This window comes from Thermobia domestica, chromosome 18, assembly GCF_964235325.1.
Source record: "Thermobia domestica chromosome 18, izTheDome1.hap1.1, whole genome shotgun sequence".
In the NCBI taxonomy this organism is placed as follows: Eukaryota; Metazoa; Arthropoda; class Insecta; order Zygentoma; family Lepismatidae; genus Thermobia; species Thermobia domestica.
The window spans coordinates 76,218,244-76,240,409 of record NC_137471.1 but is presented as its reverse complement, the minus strand read 5'-3'; the positions used below and the strand labels follow the sequence as shown (position 1 = coordinate 76,240,409).

The window sequence follows — 22,166 nt, the reverse complement described above, 5'->3', positions numbered from 1 at the left end:
AACACGTGATTTATAAAGACAGAAGAACCAATCGTCCAGCGCGGTCAGTCGTGTTGTGAGCAGTGTCACAGTGGAATGTAGGCGTCAAAGGAAGAGCAAAGAGGTGTTGTTCGTTTTCTGACGGCGGAAGGAGTAGAGGGAACGGACATCCATCGAAGAATGTCACAAGTGTACGGTGAACACTGCATGTCCCAGTGACACAAGCGCTTCAAGGAAGGATGGGTCTCATTAACCGATGATGCACGTTCTGGAACACCACACCGCATTACCGATGACATCGTCCAGCTAACTGATGCATTCGTTACCAAGGGCCGCAGAATTACAGTGAAAGCCGTAGCCGCCGAGGTCAACTTGAACGTCGGAAGTGTGCACACCATCAAGACAACTAGCCAAACTGCGCTTGCAATGGGTACCCCACAGTCTTCAACCACACCAGGAAGCATGTCGAATGATCCACTGTCTTGATCATCTGCCAGGAAAGAGAATCGAGTTCCTGGCACGAGTAGTGGCTGGAGATTAATCTTGCTGTCATCAATTGGAACCAGAATCGAAACGACAAAGTCTCCAGTGGAAGCATCCCGATTTATCCAAAAGAAAAAAGAAAAAAAAAGAAAAAAAATGCCCCCTACTGATAGACTTCCTGCAGCACGGGACAACTGTGAATGCCCAGCGTTACGCGCAAACATTAACCAACCTTCGCTAAGGGATTAAACCAAAACGACCCGGCAAGCTCACCCGTGGGGTTCCCGATCTCAGACGGCCAACACAGTCATGGTAGTCGTGCAGAAATTCAAGTGAGAGGTTCTCGGTTATCCTCCATACAATCCAGACCTCTCTCAGTGCGATTACGCCATTTTTGGTCCCCTTAAAAAAGGTTCTGACGGGCAAACGTTTCACCTCCGATTACGATGCCCAGCAGTACGTTCGGAACTGGTTTGCAGCCAGCCCAGGGAATTCTACGAGACAGCCACTCACCGAATTGTGCCGCAATGGGACAAGTGCCTCAAAAGCCAGGGCCAATACAGTGAAAGCCGTAGCCGCCGAGGTCAACTTGAACGTCAGAAGTGCGCACACCATCAAGACTGAACTAGCGAAAGTGTGCTTGCAATGGGTGCCCTACAGGTAAGAGTTTCTTTTTCTCGGCCTCTGGCTCGTTTCGTTTTGAACGCTTCTTATATATTTCAAGAATTTTGTTTACATTTTCGGAAATCCATCAATGAATTAAATGAACAGAATTTACACTCGGTTATTACCAATAAGGTAGGGGCAAGGGATAACATCTGGTACGAGATTCGAACGGTGACACCAGCTACCTTCAGGGATATGCAACGTGCTCAGTTGTGTTTGGACGTTTAGGGAGAGCATTTCCAGCACCTCCTGTAACAACCTCATTTCACTTCATAGGTATCAATGAATGTTTTATTTCCTCCTGTACTTTTTTTTTAAGCCAATATTTTCCGGGGCTACCTACGAGTGGGACACTCTGTATATACAGTATTCATGAAAATAGGCTGGAAGCCAAGCCTGTCTTTATAAAACAAATTATTATAAAATTTGAAAAGGAGGGACCACGCTGATGTAACGAATACCAGTGATGATATCTACGTAGATAATTTTAAGTTTTCGTGCATAAAGTTTAATACAAAATGTTTCAAACTTTATATTAGTGTCTTAGCACTTCGTAGTACATACAGCAGTATTGATTTCGTGTATATATGTCGTATATCACTTAAGTATGTACGTAGTAAAATAGTTGTTACTGAGGAGAAAGGCCTAGATATCTAACCTTATAATACATTAATTTATTATCTAATGCAATCTGTGAAAATACTTAATAGTAGTTTTGCATGAAGTATTATGCATATGCATACATCAATCTATGTCCATGCATTCGCAACTTTACTTGTATTAATTTTGCCACACACACCCCTAATGGAGAAATCGAGCTTCCTCCTTTTTTAATAATGAAGACAGAAGGAAAAGGTTAATATATGAGATGTGAAAAATATACTGTTCCACAGCTTGGAAAGTAATACAAAATGTACTGGTTAGACCATGTTCGCAATTTACAAATACATCTCTCCTCAACAACAACATGAGCACCACTTGCCAAATTTTCTATCCATTTAATGCTTGTAACCATGACGTAGTTCAAATACTCCGTTTTTTAGGCTTCCACTATCGACAAATATACAACCAAAACATCATGATATTATTAATATACTGTTATAATCACGTTAAGTTCCTTGTACGTCCTAGGGAAGTATATTCTAGTAACTTTTTACCTCGCTCGCTTAGTGGTAGAGACTCTGGTACGGAGCGTGACGCTTTGAGGTTCAGAGACGTGGACACTGAGGAAAGCTGAAATATCTCAGCTGGAAGCATTTGAAACGTGGTGTTAGCGCATATCATGTACCGAAAGGAAAAGGAATGAAGACGCACTAAAGGAAGCTAATGAAGGACGACAAATCATGAAGATAATAGGAAAAAGAAGAAACAGATGCTTGGCCATCTTATTCAGCACTCCGATTGGATCGTTGTTTTGATAGAGGGAAAGGCAGAAGGAAAACCAGGAAGCGGAAGACAAAGGGTAGAATATCGAGATGCAGTTACGCAGAACAGACCTTATCAAAGTATAAAACAAATCTTCCAAGGGAGAGAGAGAATAGTTTTAAAATTTTCACGTTGCCCAACAACCTATGGTTGAGGTGAGAAAATAGTGCAGTGCTCACCCTTAGTACGAGGGATCCCTGGTTCGATCTCAGCTCGCGCCAAGTGGGATTTTTGGCGGACAAACACGGTGTTGCATGCGTGTTCTCGGATTTATCCTGTTTTCTCCCACGACTTCCATCTCACTATTTCGTTCATTATCATCATTACCGAATCCCTTAGCCTTAGAGAAGACTCATGGGACGTTAAACTTTTTTTTTTTTAAACCGTCTCCCAGCCGTAAAGTGAAACATTTCTTTTATTAAAAATTTGCTCTCTTTAACTGGTATATGGGAGAGATGGAGTATTTTACTTAAAATGGGCCCCATCATCTTGTTAATTTTCAATTCCGATTCTACAACAAAAGAGCTTTTAAAAAATCATTTTAAAAATATAAATTAAAATCAACACCCGGAAAATTAAATGAACTTTTAAAATGGGAATAACTTTTTGTACAAAGCAAATGGGAATAACCAAATAATCGAAGATTTGCGGAATTTGAATAAGGACAAGCGTTAGTTTGTTAAATCCCTCAGTGACTCCGTTGAATCACCTAAATATATTTCAACTACCTTACCAACGGCATTGCACATCCACTTCTTACTCACATCTGGTCTGTAGAGTGATGGGAGCTACTGAGTTGTTTACACAGCAAACACGGTAAACCACGCCACATGTCGATGAGGCACCCCCCATCTCCTCTCTACGCCAAGAATGCGTCAATCCAGAACTAGAAAACTTCAGAGAATGTCTGCGGTTATTTTTAGGTAAAGAGTTTAGTCTGGTTCTCCTCCTCTGTTATTTTTCCACCTCCCTAAACTAAACTTTTCCTCCCTTAGAGCCCTGTCGTTTTAACCCCACTCCAGGGTGTCGTGACGCTGTGATAGTTTGTAACTATATCAGAAGATGCCAGAAGTACAACGAGAGAGTGGGCGGTAGCTGCTGTAACTGAGATAAACCGGATGAACGAAGATAATCGGCACCTTTCCAACCAAAGAAATCATTGGACATGAAATTCTTGAAGTCGACTCTTTTTATTGATCTTTTAATCCACGGAGTTTTCAAGCTAATCGCTTTACTAAGCTTCTGTTGAGAAGCACCTGTCCACTGCTCTTGATGTTTTATTTACCACTCTTTCAAAGCATAGAACAAAGAATGAGAAACCAGTGTTCTTGGAACAAATTAAAGCAAAATCGCCTTCAGAAACGATTTACTTTTCTACTCACACTACGGATACAGTAAGCGCGTCATTATCTCATATATCAACCTTACAAGGAATAATCATTCATTGTAGAGTAGTGGCGTCGCCAGTTACTGAAGTGATTTTTTTTTTTTTTTTTTTTTTGTTAAACGCTCAATGATTATGTTTACAGGCTAAAGGAGACGGATGAGAGATGAAAGTGGATGCTCAAGAAAAAATGGTGCAATGGGAAAGTAGGAGGCAACGGGAGAACCCTGAAAAAGCCCATGGACTCCGTCACAAACTCACATGACCTGAGATCGAGCCAGAAACGTAATGCCATAATACTTCTCACTAAAAATCTGTCTGACTTGTGTCAAAACGCCCTCTGCAGAAAATTAGACGTTATCAGTCACGAAATACTTCCACTTGGAGTGCCAAAACGCCCCTTCCCAAAAGATACACATAATTTCATTACAATCTATTTATTTATACTATACCTGGGCATTACAAGCATCTATGGCCTTACGCCCGTCACATGTGAAAGATGACAGCCCTCGGCGAGCACACTATTCGGATAAGGAGGACGAAAGGAACGGCCCGGGGCCTAAATATTAGGTACCATCCCAGCATCTACCCGATATCAATGAGCAAAACTGGAAAAATCTCACTTAGGATGGCTGGCCAGAAAGAGCTTCTGCATCTTTCAGATCTAGTGTCCACCGGACGATTTCATTAAAAGAAGTGGAAAGACTTTGCCTTGAGCTCGGCAATGCATTCCTAAATATTACATTGTTTTCTTTCTTTCTAAGTTTCTGTAACAGAAAGGGCACTAATATGAAATCGACAACAATCAATAAATACCAAGAAGAGCAAAGTAATTACAACTACATGTGAATGATAAGCAACCCAAAATAAATCACGCTAGCAACTTTGTTTCTCTGTAATGTATTTGCGTTGCAGACGATATAGTTGTAAACAATCGTTCTTGCACCTGCCCAACTCAGAATAAACTCATATGTATGTTCCGTTTGCAACCGAATATTATTTTAAAAGATTATGCTTGTGAGTCGGTACCGAGTATAGCCAGAATAGGAATTCATACGGCGTGAAAGACTTTCACTTACAAATTTATTATAATTGCAAATACAAAAATAAATACGATCCCACACAAAGTATCCAGCTGTTGCAGGGTGTCACCATGGTGTAGTCAACACATTGATTTTGGTTTACGCGGACCCATGACACAGGAATCTGCTCTTTTTACCCACTAAAAGGAAACCAAAAGTATAAAGGCATCAATAACTTGCAATACATACATACAGAAGTACATATTATTACAAAGCGGTCTTTGTAGTGGACAAACTCCGTGTGTTTTTTGAGGTTTCTCGTACCCTCCCACTTTTTCATTCTGCCATTGCCATCCAGCTGATCACCATGTTCCCTACGCTCGGTGCATAATACTAGGCATTCAACTAGAAAATTATTATTGAAACATGTGACTTGACAGTGCGTGAAGTTAGGATCACAGGTTGTAGGATATGTACCAGGGAACTATTCAAAAGGAAGCAAAAACTGACCATTCAACTGTTTGACTTAGCATTTACACGTAAATGGGTATCAGTGGTTAAAAATAAATAAATAAATAAATAAACAAGGGCACACTCAAACTCAACTGTGTGCACCCAGTTAGACTAACAGAGTAACATTCAGATACAACTGTGTGCATCCATTTAGGAAAAGAGAGAGTAACAAAGTGGATGATTGTTTTAATAATTTTAACGGCTAATGTGTGTGTGTTTTTTTTTAAATACAGTTTACTTTGAAATTTTACTATAAACATTCTTCATTCGCTGTCTTAAATACGTTTAAGAATACAACAAACCACATTTGGAGAGGTCAGACCTCCATTCCACCCCCCTTTCCCCTTTCGTAGCTAAACCCCTGAGTATCACCCAAGCACACAGCAGAGTTGGAACTAGATTTTGGAAATAAACAAATCTTGTCAGTTGATTGACTGAGGTACTGAATATGATCAACAACAGTTTCAAATACATCTTGCCATATATACAAGGCTAATATGCATACACATGGCGTAACGAAGCAAATGAGAAACAACTATGCAGTGTGGAACATTTTAACACTTACTGTGTATCCTACCTATTCACTTAATCCTGTGCAAATACATTACAAGTTAACGCTAAATGAATTCACTACACAAAATCAAAGTACTAACTGCAATAGAAACACTGACTTTTATACTAGAATAGCGAATGTCCCTACGTGTCACTACGGGCAATATTTTGCAGTCCTCCTCCTGCACCTTTCATACAGAATTCGTATGAACTCGAAATCTGGCATTGTGGGAGACCCGGGTTCGATTCCCGGCGGGAGCTCATGTGGTTCGGATTCCACGTTAATCAGTAGGTCCCGTCTCCTATAGCTTCCCTGCTGAAAGGGACAAACTCAATCAACTCGAAGTCTGGCATAAAATTCGAACGTCTCGTATGGGCAATTTAGGGAAGCACCCCACCTCTTTCCTCTTCCATTCTAGGGCAAAAATCTAAGAACTCCGTAATATGTGATTAATTATTTTAGATGAGAAGTTCAAACACCAAATTTCATGTCTCTAACCTTAAGGGATTCAGAGATACGGATATATTATAATAATTGCAAACCCTCTTTCTTCCCTTTTAAGACCCCCTCCCTTCCCCCCCCCCAAAAAAAGTGCTTAATTATTCTAATTGAGACGTCAAAATACTAATTTCCATGTCCCTAACGTTAAAGAATTCCGAGGTACGGCCATCTTATAATAATTCTAATTGCATTCCTTTCTTTCTGTCCACCTCATTTTTTTCCCTTCTAGGTCACATATGAAAGTACGCTGAAACACATATACCAAATTTTATGACCCTTAATCTTAAAAGATCCTGAGTTATGCTATCTCATTTAAATAATTTTAAATCTGTCTTTTTCTTCCTATCCTGTTTCTTTCTTTTCTAGGTCAAACATGAAAAAAAACTCTTACAAACTATTTAATTATTTTGTGTATTTAATTATTTGAGACTAAAATATGTATTAATTATTTTAAATGAGAAGTCCAAATACCGAATGTTATACCACTAACCTTAAGAGGTACCGAGATCTGGGCATCTTATTGTAATAAATGTAATTACCACTCCCTTTTTTTCTCATCCCTTCTAGATCGAACATGAAAAGCCACTGAAACATATGTCTTATCTTAACCCCTTACCGCATGCCGTGCCATATATGGCACATCCCTTTTTTTACTGTAGCTTTTCTGTGATTTATCAAAGGCACCAAATGACTATTTTGTCTGTTGTGTAAGATATTGACGTGTATGAATAAGAGATTTTGATGTCATCTGGCATGTTCTTTGTGAGTTCTAAGTGTCATATATGGCACTTACTTATTTCTCGTCGGAATTAAGTGAAAAATCTAAAATTCAAGTTTTAATTCATTTTTCAAGTTCCCATATAAGGATTTCCAATACTGATTTTTTTTCGGCAAAAGAAAAAAAAATCATGCAGAAAGGGGTTAAATGAGACGTTCATATACCAAGTTTCATGAATTTAACCTTCAGAAATTCCGAGATATGAATATTTTAATATAATAATCGTCACATATTTCTCCCTCTTCCTCGTCGAATTTCCAAAAACTCTTCCTTAGTGGTACCTTACGTTACAAATTCTACGTACTGTCCAAAGTCCAAGTTTAAGCGGTTTGGCTTGGGTGTCATCATTCTGAGCTTCTCTTATATAGAGAGATTAGTAACAGCAGGGGTAGTGGTGTCTTGTGTGACTATGCGTATTGTACACGGAAGGGGCGTTTTGGCACTTTATGAGTACAGGGTGGCCCAAAAGTAGGTATACAGTATCGTACTGATCAGCTCATTGCATTTTATATCATTTCTTATTGTTATCCATCAGAGAGACTTCGTTTCTTTATTATTTGTTCTTAATGTGTTTTTACTTACATCTTAAGCTCGGAAGAGCCGAAGTAAATAAACCCATAAACTAGAATATACTAGATCAACGCAGGGGTGTATACCTACTTTTGGGCTACCCTGTATAATTATTAAGAGATAACATCTGCTACTTGCAAGGGGCTGTTTTGGCATGAATTGTACATTTTTAAGCACTATGACACTTGTTCAAAGCAGGGACCCCACCGCACCAGAGGTGAGCGCACACTGAGCCACCGTGTCCAACTCCAGTCCAAAATAATTACAAACAGTTGTTCATTGACAGTATACTATATATATATATATATATATATATATATATATATATATATATATATATATATACAGGGTGGTTCAGTAATGTTGGACAGCCCTGAATAAATCGAAAACCAGAAGAGATATTAGCAAGAGTTTGGTGGATCCAGATACTTGTGGAAGGGGGACGTCTTGTGAGGTACCACACAATGTTACCAGGTCAACAGTGTTGCCAGCTCAGTACAAAGTTGTATTTTTTTAAATGGAACATATAGAAGTTTATGCCATCAAAAGAATTAGTACAGAATGTGAATACCAACAAGCGAAACCGCACCTGTCAGTGTTGCCAAATAACGAAGTTATAAAGCTTCAAAGATCATGAAATTAAAGTGTCCGTAGAGCAAAACTAGCAAAAAGGCAAGAAAAATAATACTACGGAATGAAAAGGAGTAACCGAAAGAGTAAACCAAAGAACGCACAGCATCCAGTGAGTAACAGGGTTGCCACAGCAAAGGGGGAAAAAATTGAAAATTTTGCCGTTGCTATAGGAGGAAAAGTGCCCATATGACATAATGCTGGAAACACCATAGAAAGTTCATGTAAGATTCAGGAATCCTAACAGCGTTTGTTCGAAATCAATATCTCTAACCGTTTCCGAGATACACCAAAGGTGTGCGGAGTTTGCAACACTGCATAATAATTCCCTCGCCCTCCAAACTACAGGAACGAGTAATGAAAATGATACGCCCAACAAAATGTAAGAACTACACGGGTCTAATCGTCAAATCAATTATGCAGTGTTGCAGACCCCACACACCTTTGGTGTATCTCGAAAACGGTTAGAGATATCGCTTTCGAACAAACGCTATTAGGATTCCTGAATCTTACATAGACTTTCTATGGTGTTTTCAACATTATGTCATATGGGCACTTTTCCTCCTATAGCAACTGCAAAATTTTCAATTTTTTCCCCCTTTACTGTGGCAACCCTGTTACTCACTGGATGCTGTGCGTTCTTTGGTTTACTCTTTCGGTTACTCCTTTTCATTCCGTAGTATTATTTTTCTTGCCTTTTTGCTAGTTTTGCTCTACGGACACTTTAATTTCTTGATCTTTGAAGCTTTATAACTTCGTTATTTGGCAACACTGACAGGTGCGGTTTCGCTTGTTGGTATTCACATTCTGTACTAATTCTTTTGATGGCATAAATTTCTATATGTTCCATTTAAAAAAATACAACTTTGTACTGAGCTGGCAACACTGTTGACCTGGTAACATTGTGTGGTACCTCACAAGACGTCCCCCTTCCACAAGTATATGGATCCACCACACTCTTGCTAATATCTCTTCTGGTTTCCGATTTATTCAGGGCTGTCCAACATTACTGAACCACCCTGTATATATATATATATATATATATATCTTTTTTAAAAAAAGTTGTTATTCTGTCACAACTGTTAGCTGACAATGTTACTCGATAATAGAAAGTTCGGGTCGGTCTTGTAAACCAGCTCTTTTAGACATGAGTTGGCGGAAACGGTCTACACTGAAAATTTTCACCTTAAATAATGATCTTTGCACCTGTTAATGGTACCGGATCCAAGCCCCGGTCGTAGTCTAAACCCATTTAGTAAACACAAACAAACTACTTCCTGAGCAAAACAATATATTCACATAAAAAAAAAAAACTACATACGTGTTACAGTTTCGCCAACTAACATTTTGGCTTCATCAGACACTATCCGTTAGTTAATGTTATATAAATGTTAGTTGGCGAAACTGTAACACGTATGTAGTTTTTTTTTTATGTGAATATATTGTTTTGCTCAGCAAATAGTTTGTGTTTAAGTATATACAAAGCAAAGCTTCTACTTATGGAAAATACAATTTAGTAAGTCCCGTCATTATGGACTAGAGCTCTTTTTTTAAAAAAAAAATGCAAATGCACATTTTAAATATATATGCATATTCTAAGAGCATTCACAATATTTCTGCATATATTTGATAAATTTCAATATTATTAACATCCTGAATCGGTACTTTCATGTGTATTGGAAATCCATTAAGAAAATATCTTTTTCTTGTATGCATTTCCTTATTTTCCTTTCATGTCCCATTTTTTCCTTGTTTCCCACTACGTAAATGCTTTTTTTCTAAGATTGAGATATTAAATTCATTCACATAAATTCTTCCCAATTATTAAAACAATTACGCATCCAGAAACTTAATGTTCATCCCTCTAAGTAATTTGAACTTGATAACAAAACAAGTTCTGCCGCAGATGAAAATAGGAGGGGAGTTAAAAGAGAATTTAGATAAGTCCAAGATACCTACAATCAAAGATTGAGTCAAACAACCAATAAATGTGTGGAATCAGTGTCTAATGATATCAGTTGAAGCTCAAAGGGTGTTTTTGGCCTATTAAATTATTCTATCAGACAACAGGTGAAGTTTGACACCAGAACTTCCAGCTACGTACCTTGGGTAATTAATTCTGAACCTCAATAAAAAGCAGGGGCCGCGGTGGCTCAGTGGTAGAGCGTTCACCTCTGGTGCAGGGAGTCCCTGGTCGATCCCAGCTCACGCCAAATGAATTTTGTGGTGGACAAATACCGTGTGCGTGGGTTTCCTCGGGGTTCTCCCGTTTCCTCCCTCTTTCTTCATTCCACCATTTCATTCATTTCTCATCATCACCGTTTCCTTTAGCCTAGCCAGCATAACCGTGGGACGTAAAACTTAAAAATTTCATTTCAATAAACAAGTGAATCTGACATGAATAAAGTGCTCCTTAAATGCATATTTTTATTTATTTATTTATTTATTTTGCTGCATATTTAGAGATTTTTTTAATGCATATGAATCCTGGCCCTGTCACAGTTGATGGATATGTGTGTTATTTATTGTAATGCTTTGTGGAAAGTATTCCTTGTCTATCAAAAAAAAAAAAAAAACGTTATATATATATAACCTCAATGCAATGGCGCACGCAAAAAGCGTCCGGGTTTTAACCCCATCCCCTTGACCACATATTATGTAAAAATAAACATATACCATAGCATGATACGCACGGAAAAATTCTGAAATTATATAAACTTCAGAGCTTGAACCTCACGCTTAAGAAAATTGTGTACAACATTGAATCAGAGGAATTATTTAAACTGTACCATTTCAAATAAACTTTTAAATACAGTCTGTACCTTGAACTCGGTTTTTATCATGTCACTTTCAAAACGTGTATCTTTGAAGTGTGTTTAAAACATATATCAAAAATTAAGAGTCCCTCATGTTAGGGAGATCAAACATGAAACTCATCATTAAAATACTGTGAATAAGTACCACAGTATTTCAATATAATATATATATTTGCTTCCCTATAATGTTTCTTTCAACATATAAAAATTCCATCTTAACTGTCTCTGTCATTATCATGAGAAAATAGCCGAACCGTTTGAAATAGGTTTTGGAACATAGCATTTTGACCGTCGCCGTGTTTATAACATGTCACTTCCATTAAAATGTGTATTCTAAAATGGGAGAAGTTTTGATTTTAAGCCCAAAATAGAGTATATTAGGGGCCTCTTTAGTCAGGGAGATGGAACTTGGTTTGTAAACTCCTTACTGGAAGTGATTTGACATTATCCTGCAACGTTTCTATTCATAATGGCTAAACCGTTTAAAGTTACTTTTCGAAAATAGTACTAACGCTGAGCTGGGTTTTAATCATTACACTGATTGAAATACATACCCAAAGGAAGGAAGTGGTTTAAATATATCCTTGAAATACTCTTCATTAATCTGTCCTCCCCCTGCGAAGAACGGACTTTTTTTTTTATCTAGTATACAATAGGAATAAAATCCCCTATTACACTCAGGATTCAAATCCCTTGGCCAACCGACCTAACTCAAGATTCCGTCAGTTTCCCTAAAAACACCCCTGGCAAATACTGGGACAGTACCTTAAGGTCAACGCTGACACATGAAGAAAGGCATTTTATATTTGTTTGTACTAACGCAAGTACGTACTATAAAAGCGAAGATATGTAGTCGCATTGCTTTTTCGTTTAGATTATAGTTGAACACCATGAAAGCAAATTTAATCAAGCACGAACAAAATTCGTTACCGGTACGCATAGTTCCCAAACATATATTTTCAATGGTATGCTCTTCTGGAGATCTCTTGATAAATATCTATTTTAAGCGAATACAAATATCTATATTGAACCAATTCTGAAACCAGATGTGTACAGAAAAACACCATTGAAGTAATTATAATTACGTAAGACTATCATTTCAATTTAAGTTTTAAAGTATATTTTTGGAGGTTTCCTGGGGGGCGCTATTGTTCCTTTCAAAGTAGGTTACCCCCCCCCCCAAAAAAAAACAAGCCCTGTGTATTTTTGGCCTGGGGAAAATACCAACAACCCTGCTTTGAAATCTACATTTGCACGATTATGTATGAACATATTACTTTTGGATTAAGTAGGGAGTTTTTCAAAAGAACTTATTTTTTAATTCTTGGATACAATTAGACCCTATATATTGGCTAAAGGCTATTCGTGCATTAATGCCGGAAATATTGATAATTTAAGAGTAAATTGATCATCAAATACAATGACGCGCTACAAGAATACATAAAGGTCAGCATTGTGTAAATCCTGAAATATCTTCAATACGTTCAATAAGTTGTGAATATCGTCAACCTTGGTAAGACTACTTTATTGTTTTTGCATCTTTAGTGCGCATAACAAAGACATGGTTGATTTTTTCCATTGTTATTGGTCAAAATACTGCATAATGTGATATATAATATAAAAAAAAATCTTCGCTTCTTTCATTACATCAGGCTATAATATTGTGGTTAGGGTGATTGCTTTTGCGTGTTCAGACCTTCTGGAAATACTAGAATAAAACAACTCAAATACAAACCGAACATTTGTTCCGAACCCTTTTTAATTTTAAGGAGTCCATCTTTAGCATCAGAGTTATCCAAGAATCACAATAACTTAAATCTTTACAAGGCCTTTCACATTACACAGGTATTAGCTATCAATATAAGAACGATACAATGTTCGCCGATAGAAAACACAATATCTATCAAAGGTTTTATGAATTCAGGCCGTCCCATGGGTAAAGTAAGAGCGGCGGTTACCCCAGGTCTACACGAGAAGAGTAAAGATTTAACACAAGTAACATGTTTACAATTTCTAAATTACTTTGGGGATTTAAAAGATTTCGGATGTTGAACCATCAGTTCATAAGATTTTTTTTTTTTTTTTTTTTTTTTTTTTTTTTTTTTTTTTTTTACGATTGTATACTATTAATGCCATGAACTGCATCATAGTTGAATATTAAAATAGCGTATATCAAAGCCATGAAATGCTAAAATATGTAACTAAAAGCCATTCCCGCAAATATAAGCTAAATAAAGCACCATTACTGCATAAAATAGTATGCACTCCGAACTGCATTGAAAAGAGCCATTTGAATCACTTCAAATCTCATGCATTTTAATAGATTATCGTTAGCCCACGAAACTATTTGGAGCATAAATTTCTTGATATTACGCAGATTTACGTGTCAAAAACTGGTCCTCCTTAAAACAGAATCTTTGCAACTTGATATAGGAGCGTTCAATACGTCTTCTCCCATCATTTATTATCATGATACTTTTATGCACACAGAACAAAGCCTTGAAGCACTAATGTGAGACATCAGTGCTTCAACACAGTATAGCTTCAATGTATCAACACAGCTATACTTTTTGGTAACGAACCATAATGGCCCACAAATTAATGATTTGCCCACGCCCACCTTACAGTTTTATAGTTACTGAACAGTGAAAAGTAGTGTACTTCCCAAACACCGGATCCAGATTATTTTAGATGATAGTAAGACCCTAATTCTTGATAGTACAAGTTGTACTGACAGGTAAAGAATAGCTTTAAAAAAATGCTCCCAGAACCAAAATCTAGGCTTACTTACTACTTTACTAATCATGAAAATTAATGTTTTCCACAACATCAGTGAAAATACGACTAACAAACTCAAGAATGTTCTTACCAGAACATCAAACACTGGTCAATGGATAGGCCTACACGCCTTCTTGCGATTTGTGTACGAATATTAAATTAGGATATTCGTCGTGTAGTGTTGCTATCATGTTACATACAGGAACACATCACTTATATAAAAATCTATCTAGCATTATGTACTTTTACATTTGAAAATTATAGTTTTAGTATGCAAATCCTCCTGCATTTCTCTATGTATTTTTATACACGTTTGTTTTAACACCTTATTCATGACTAGTATATACAAATATCAAAAGAACAGCATTTACGTTTGCCATTAACATTCATTTGAGCAACTCCCTTGCATGTAGTCTTCATAATATCACAAATGGCCAATAAAATTAGTTAAACCTCCATATACTCTAGCCAAAAATAAATAGTGCATACACGGAGTAAACTTTGCAGAAGATATTTTATACACCAAAATAGCTCTGCAGTACCCTCAAAATGCAAAATTATGTGTTATGATTGCCTCTAAAGAATGAATGAATAACTGGGAAAATACAATTTACTGAACAATCTTAGTGAGATAAGCGTCTGCAAAACTCACACTATAGTGGGTTTCGTTGTTGTACGTATTGATATCAATTAATTTAAATAATTACATGCGTATTAGAGTTATTGCACCAAGCATGTGATCAACATATTGCTAGAATAAGATAAACCTCAATTTTTGAAGAATTCTGTGTCCAAAATTTTGATATTTAAAGAAAATTTGGTCGTCATAGGAATATGTACAAGGTTAGTATTTTGTGTTTCACCAGTGGTTGCTTTGTCAAATAGAAATGTATAACTTGAATAGTTATAATGAAAACAGTGTATGTATATTCAGCCAAATTACATAAGAATTGTAGTTCATCAGAATTGCATCTAGGAAAACGTAGTGTAGATAACAACGAACACTTAAAAGTCTAAATATCAACTTCAAACCACTTATGACATAACTCAACATAAATGTCAAGAAACACTTCGGTTAGAATCAATCCCTATACCCTATTCTCTTTTTATATATTACCCTATAATACCCTACTATACCCTATAATATATTGTAAATATTCTGTATCTATTTTTGACCTTTTTCTAAATATACCGTATGTAATTTTAAGATTTGAAGATTGTAATGCTTTGGATATCCTCTAAAGTTTCTGCAATAAAGACGATATGAATATAGCTAGGGCCTATATGAGTAAATCCACTGAGTGATTCACACATCAACAGATCTCCGAAAGTATCACGCTTAGGAACGTGAATTTTTGTACAAATGTTCTTCTTGGGCTCTAGGCTGTAGATAGGATGTGCTTTTCGAAATACAGGCCATACGAGGGTATAAAAGGAACAGAATGACATTTTGTCGTGAGCCGTATCTTCGAAACTATTGAAAGCAGAACATTTAAATCTTGCACAAATATTCTCCTTAAATTTTAAGTTGTAGCTGTATAATTGGCGATTCTTCGCAATGCAAGGGGGGATATAAGGGAGTTAAAGGATGCACGAAGAGAGAGGGATGAAAAATATTGTTGGCGTAACACGCAGGGGTATCTATCGGTACATGTTGATGAACTATTATTTTAATACAGTACCAAAAAACTAATTTCCTTACATCAAATAAGGCCTATGTTTAGCAGAAAGAGTCCAGCTCTTAAAAAAAAAAAAAATAGAAAGAAAGAAAAAAAAAAGAAATACAATTTTGATAATCTCTGTTCACATTAGGTTAGTTGTTATGTTAGTGTAGGGGTCCAGCACAATTTTACTAAAAATCACAATTTCGCTATTTCTACAAATATTAGGTTAGTTCAGATTAGCTCAGGTTACGTTATGTTATGTCTAAGTTTGCATCATCCATTTCTCCTGCGAATTTCGTTTTTACGCGCTTTTGGACCCCTTCTGCTAAACATACTCCCAAATTAACATCCCTAGTTTGCTAATATACTTTACAAGAAGAAAAAACATCCAGGGAATACTTTCAGCGAATTAGTGTCTCTTATACACAATCTGCCTTGTACCTCGATTAGCTTGTTCAACACAGACTAGCAACCACGCACACGATCAATACATACAAGTGATGCCATCTACGATACACACCTTCAAGTTCGCACTTAAACGCCAACAATTGCATCTATTGAAAACCTTAAAATGGCAAGTTATGCATGGTCTCGCACCATTCGTCGTAATATTCACTGGAAATAAGTATTTAACGCACTATATCTACGAGAAAATACTAAGATCACCCCCTGCCCTACAAGTGCAAGGACGAGTTCATCCGAAGATTATGATAAATTACTTTCGAATTATGATAGCTACAACCAATTCTACGTACAATCACTGCCAAAATGCATAATAATCTAATGTCCCAAGCTACTTAATGCCATATCTTTCGCACATATAATGCGATGTACTGCTCAAGTTATCTTGAGTACAAGGTTCGAAAGCGTACGACAAAATCTACGGTCTTCAATAAACAGTAACTACTTTCCCAGACAAGAATTAAAATAGTATTTGAGTACAAACGGAAAATTGTTACAGAATAAAACTAATACATCAACAAAACAGCCTACACAATCCCTCATAACGACTAGCGAACCATTTCTGTACCAGACAAGTCTAAACGGAACCTTTTAACAATGTTCTGCTCTATAAACAGAAACCTTACAAAGAGGAAATGATCCAGACAGTTCACCGTCACTGGTTTACGAGTCACATTACTACCAATGCAGATACCTGTCAAAACGTGGTTTATGACAATGAACCGAAAATCATTTTTAAAAAAGTGTATAACGCGTCTATTTATTTAGTAACGATGTAGAAGCAACAGTTCTAGCACTTTATTCTATTTTATCTTGCTGTTATATAGTAAAAAAAAAATAAATAAATAATCTAAAATATTACTTAGGCCTATATCTTGCACACTCTCCATAGAGAATGGAAAAATGCTAGGAACCATTTTTTTTTTTTTTCGTTAAGTGCAAAGTAAAAACAAATTCAATAAAAATGCATCAACTCACCAGATCCTAGCCATGCTATAGATTCCCTTAAACTAAACAAAACGGATTAAATCCACGTTGACTGGACTGCTGTCACCACACAGTCATTTCTGTCGGTTTTCACCGGACCCTGCAATGCAAGGCAAACCACAAGTGCCGCGAGGCCAGCAAGATAATTCCTATTTCGCCTTTCGCTTCGGAGTACGACTGCATAACCCTTACAGCTAACAGCAAGAGATTCAAACGAGATGCACGCACACACACACCAAGAGTCCTTTAAAATGACTTGAAGTCACAATGATTTTGTATTAACTCGGCACTTTCTTTGAACGTTAAACACAATATTTGTTATCCAAGGCACTAAATTTCATTGTGTCTCCAGAACTGAACACTCACATTTTTCTTTTACGAACACTTCCCTACTTTTTGTCATCTCCGAGCTCTTGCGACCGTAACACTATTCTATTTCTCGATCGTCGTCATGACCTCGTTCGTTCAGCAGGACGTTAACTTCTACTGCCATCTATCAAACTTGATACAAACGAAACAAGTGACACTCGCGAAGCGCATTCGTAGACAACTGCACAGCGGAAAACGGAAAGTAGAGATGCACTGATAGCTTCAACGAAAATATAAAAGGAAATGTTATATTATTTTACCTGATTTGAACTATATTACTGAAATTCCATCTATAATCGTAACAAAAGACATTCGTACTTCAGGACATAGTATTGAACGGGAAATTCGTGAGCGGATGCTTTCACAGCCTGACACCAACGCCACTCGTGGATGACGTGGATATGCTAGTAAACACTAATGTTGCATCGCTGCATGTACTGAACAGAAATTGTATGTACTTATCTACCTTCAGCTTCTACCAACGATCCAAGGTGACCTTAACAACAACAAATGCGCATAAACATAACCATTTGTTTCTCAGTGTCGACCAAACTAGAATTGCCAAATTTGTGTTATATTTTTGATTATATTTTTACGAAAAATCATTTACGTACGTGTGTGTGTGTGTATGTGTGTGTGTGTCAGAGTGTAGTTAAAGGGATAGTTATTTAATTCCATTCAATATACTGTAATTTCATTTAAATGACCTTTTTCAATACTAAATAATTCTGTTAACGCCTGAGAATATCAACCCCTAGAAAGACTCTATGAAATATCAGCTTCTATGAAAAATTCGCAGATAATCTGAAATAATGAAATAATTTAAATATACAATTATACATCCAGATAAGAAAAAAATATCATATCCTATACTTGTCAAGATCGATTCAGTCTCGTATACACGCAATGCTGAAATTGATGTAGTCTAATTAATCGATTACTCTATATAATACATGTTCAATTTTCAAGTGTCAGATGATCGTGAATACAATGACCGAATTTACACTCAGTCCTACGGTCAGCGTGCTTGCTTTCAAAGGGTGTGGTCGAAAGTTCCAACCCTGGTCAATGGTGCAATACCTTAGACTTTTTATAATAGGGTTCGTTTGTCATCATAACCTTAATGTTGAATATCAGTGATGACTTAAGATTATTTTCTTCAGAATGGGGTCAGGGTAGCTTTAATATACATGGAGTGCAAGTAGCACTGAGCAAATGCTGGTAACCCAAAAAAGGAGAGCGGACCCCCTGGAGCCCGCCTGAAATAATCACTATTTGAATACAAACATAAAGCTTGAGGGGAGAAAAAAACACGCTAATCAATGGTTTAACAAGATATGAAAGTACGTACCTTTCATGTCTTAACGTTCTTGAGTACCTACGCCAGGCGCGCACCCATAAACTTTTGTTGGATCCAAGCTTTGAGGATCCAGCAGGCCGGTAGCCAGCCCAAAAATGTAGGGGGTGATATAAGTTATGGGGGGCCCGATCCAACCATATTATAGTTCATTTGCAAGCAAACCGTGAAAATTTTAGGGAGGGCCAGCAAAAATTTAGGGGGGAGGCCCCCTAGACCCCCGTGAATACGGGCCTGCCACTATGTCTATATAGTATTGAACATGTATTATTCTGCACCCTAAAAGACGATAAGTAAGTGTAAACTACTTCCACCTATATTTTCAGGAAAAAATGATAAAACTTGAATGTTCTTATAAAAGAAAGGTACAGATTAAGTGTAAGGGGAACGAGGTGGCTCAGTGGTAGAGCGTTCACATCCGGTCACCAGCTCGCGCCGTATGGACTCTGCGGTGGACAAACACCGTGCTCATGGGTTTTCTCTGGGTTCTCCTGTTTCCTCCCACTTTCTTCATTTCACTCATTTCTCATTATCACTGTCTCCATTAGCCTAACCAGCATAACGTGGGACGTAAAACTTAAAGATTTCATTTCATTTTTCATTAAGTGTAAGATCACATTTTCATCGTATATTAATTTAACCTATGTTTAAATAATTAGAACTTTATTGAGAAAGTGTACAATTATATGTTAGGAAATTTTGGGGGGTCCGTACCCCGTGGGTGCACCCCTAACCTATGCCATCTTTATTTTTCAACGCATTGATTTATTTCTGTTTTCTTTGAAATTAATTGCAATTTGAATGATGTGATTTCATTGATTTCTTTCTCAAATCTACCAGTGAAATTTCATTTACTTTTTCAAAAAGAATTTGCATTATAAAATATATAGGGTGAGTTCGCCAATAGTCGACCGCCATCCAATAGTCGACCATTTTTGCTTACTATTGTTTATATAAAATATATCTAATGGTCTTTTGGAGCGGAAAGTGAATCACGATAAAGCTTGCATCATATACCACCAATGACAATCATTGTTTCCCTTTCCCTTGGCCAGCTGGTCGTCTTTCACCGATAAATTTCGACGTATCTGTAGAATTACGACTCAGGTGCACAGTTTAAGACAGCGTGTAATGGGAATCTTGTGCACCTGTTGTTTTTCGCTTTTCTGAGGATATAGATAGTACGTGAGGTAAAAAATGTTTTTGTTACATAACGAAGTTATCCTAGAAGCTGTACAGTATAATTTGTCAATAACTGGAAAGTATTAAATGAAAAAATACATGTTAAAATGTGGTCGGAATTTGGCATTTTTTCTTTCCCATACAAACCAATTGTCGACCAAGGGTGGTCGATTATTGGATTATTTCTTAGTGCGCCAAATTGCTTCAAATTATTTCCTGTTTGGTATTAAGGTCTGTTTTTCAACATGTATGTATAAAATTTTTGATTTCGTGACTTATTCTAAAAATCGACCGCCTGTTTCTCGTGTTGGTCGACTATTGGAATATTTCTTGCCACCTGTCGACCGCACTGTTTCATAGCATGTTTCGCGTTTCGCTGACTGGAATTTGTTCAGTAACTTAGTTGAAAGTTTCTTTTTCTGACGATCTACTATTTCAATGTGAAACCAAGTTTTTTTTTTTTTTTTTTTTTTTTTTTACACGAGAATAAGAAGCCCTCCTCGCTGGTCTAATGGGTATCACCCGTGCCTTTGGTGCTTTGTGTCCCGGGTTCAATTCGAAGCGGGAGAGCATAGAACGAATTAAAGCGGTTCGAATATTATTATAAACTGTAGATCCATGTCTCTACATAGTCTCGCTCCTAAGAAGGGACGTTAAACCATAATAAACAAAGAAACAAGCAAACAAACGAGAACAAGAAGGGTTTCCTGTACGTCTACCACGTCTCCCTGAATGAGAGAAATAATAATAATTTCTTGGAGGCAGGTACCAGACACGTTGTCCAGTGCCTAGCCTGCTGGATTACGAATTGGAAATGGAGAAATTTGCTGGTTGAAACCCCTTCTGACGGGTTTCTTAGGGGTTTTGTCAGTTATACCAGGCGCATGTCATGATGTTATCTACATAATAGGCTCTGGCCGACACCTTTCCTCATCCTTCTCCCTCCCCTATCCCGTCCTGTGCCACAAATGCTTAAAGGACATAAATAAATTCAACAAAATTCAAGTAAGTGTTAACGTATGCTGCTTTGTAATAAAGTCCTGGGTTCAATTTTCCATGGGAATACAATTGGTTCGGAGCTCACGTTAAACTCTAGGTCTCACGTCCTTGGGACGTCATCATCATCCGATTAATGGCAATAAAAATATCGATTCATTCGGCTCAGGTTTTTTCAGGTCAGAACCTGCTTTCGGGAAGAACACTGAAATATTAAGATGATCGATATTGAAAAACAACTTTTGTTGATATATTCTTGACTACTACTGCTTTATAATATAGCAATGCATTTTGTTGTTAGAAATATAGCGAAGCATTTTAAATTTTGTGTATTTTTGACAGATAGCATGGCTCCGGGATATAAAAGAAAATTTTTCCGCTATTCGGAATTTGATATGCAGTGCGCTTTAGAAGCTGTAAGAACAAAACAACTTTCAGTTATGTTTGCTCCAACAACAGAATCAGAGGCCTTTAATTATTCTGAGAAAGGAAGCGTCTATTCCAGAATTTGTGCCATCAAATGAGAAAAAAGGAAACACATCAACTACACTGAATGAAACTGAACCTATGAAGGATATTCGGCAAGATATTTATTCTTCCAAAGACCCTCCTACTGAAGCTTTGCTTTCTATACCAGAAGCACAGCAAGAAACAATAGACATTGAAAGCGATGCTGTTACTGGACCAAGTGAATCAAGTCAGAAGAATATCACAACAACACCTAAAACTATTAGACCCATATATATAACGCCAACTTTCAAAAAGCATCTGTTCTGGCCTAAGAGTCCAGTCAAAAAGCCTAAGAAGAAGGTAGAGAAGATACCGTTTGCAATTAGCTCAGAAGAATATCGCCGCGCACTGACTGCAAAACAAGAAAAACAGAAAAAACTAGAGGAGGAAAAGAAACGCAAAAGGGATGAAAGAACAGCAAAAAAGAGCAACAAACTGAAAAATCCAAAGAAACGATCGAAGAAGACGACCACTGCTGTTATAGAAGAACATCACAATGAAGAAAATGTAATTGACTACGGCAATGGAGCCATATGTGTAG

General features: G+C 37.1%; 1 protein-coding gene and 1 long non-coding RNA gene across 5 annotated transcripts in view; one reads left to right on the top strand and one right to left on the bottom strand.

Moving 5' to 3' along the window:
• The window catches only part of LOC145675856 (uncharacterized), a 545,559-nt gene that overhangs the window by 128,244 nt on the left and 395,149 nt on the right, over positions 1 to 22,166 (bottom strand). Inside the window, exon 1 of one of the 4 annotated variants that reach the window (XM_081746625.1) lies at positions 17,203 to 17,717. The exons of the other annotated variants lie outside the window; for them this stretch is intronic. The gene's annotated coding sequence lies outside the window, so the exon portion shown is untranslated. Of the gene's footprint in view, positions 1 to 17,202; positions 17,718 to 22,166 lie in introns of those variants that run through there. 4 annotated transcript variants of the gene reach the window in all.
• Positions 1 to 22,166, top strand: part of LOC145675857 (uncharacterized) — a 177,618-nt gene that overhangs the window by 7,004 nt on the left and 148,448 nt on the right. The window lies entirely within an intron of this gene.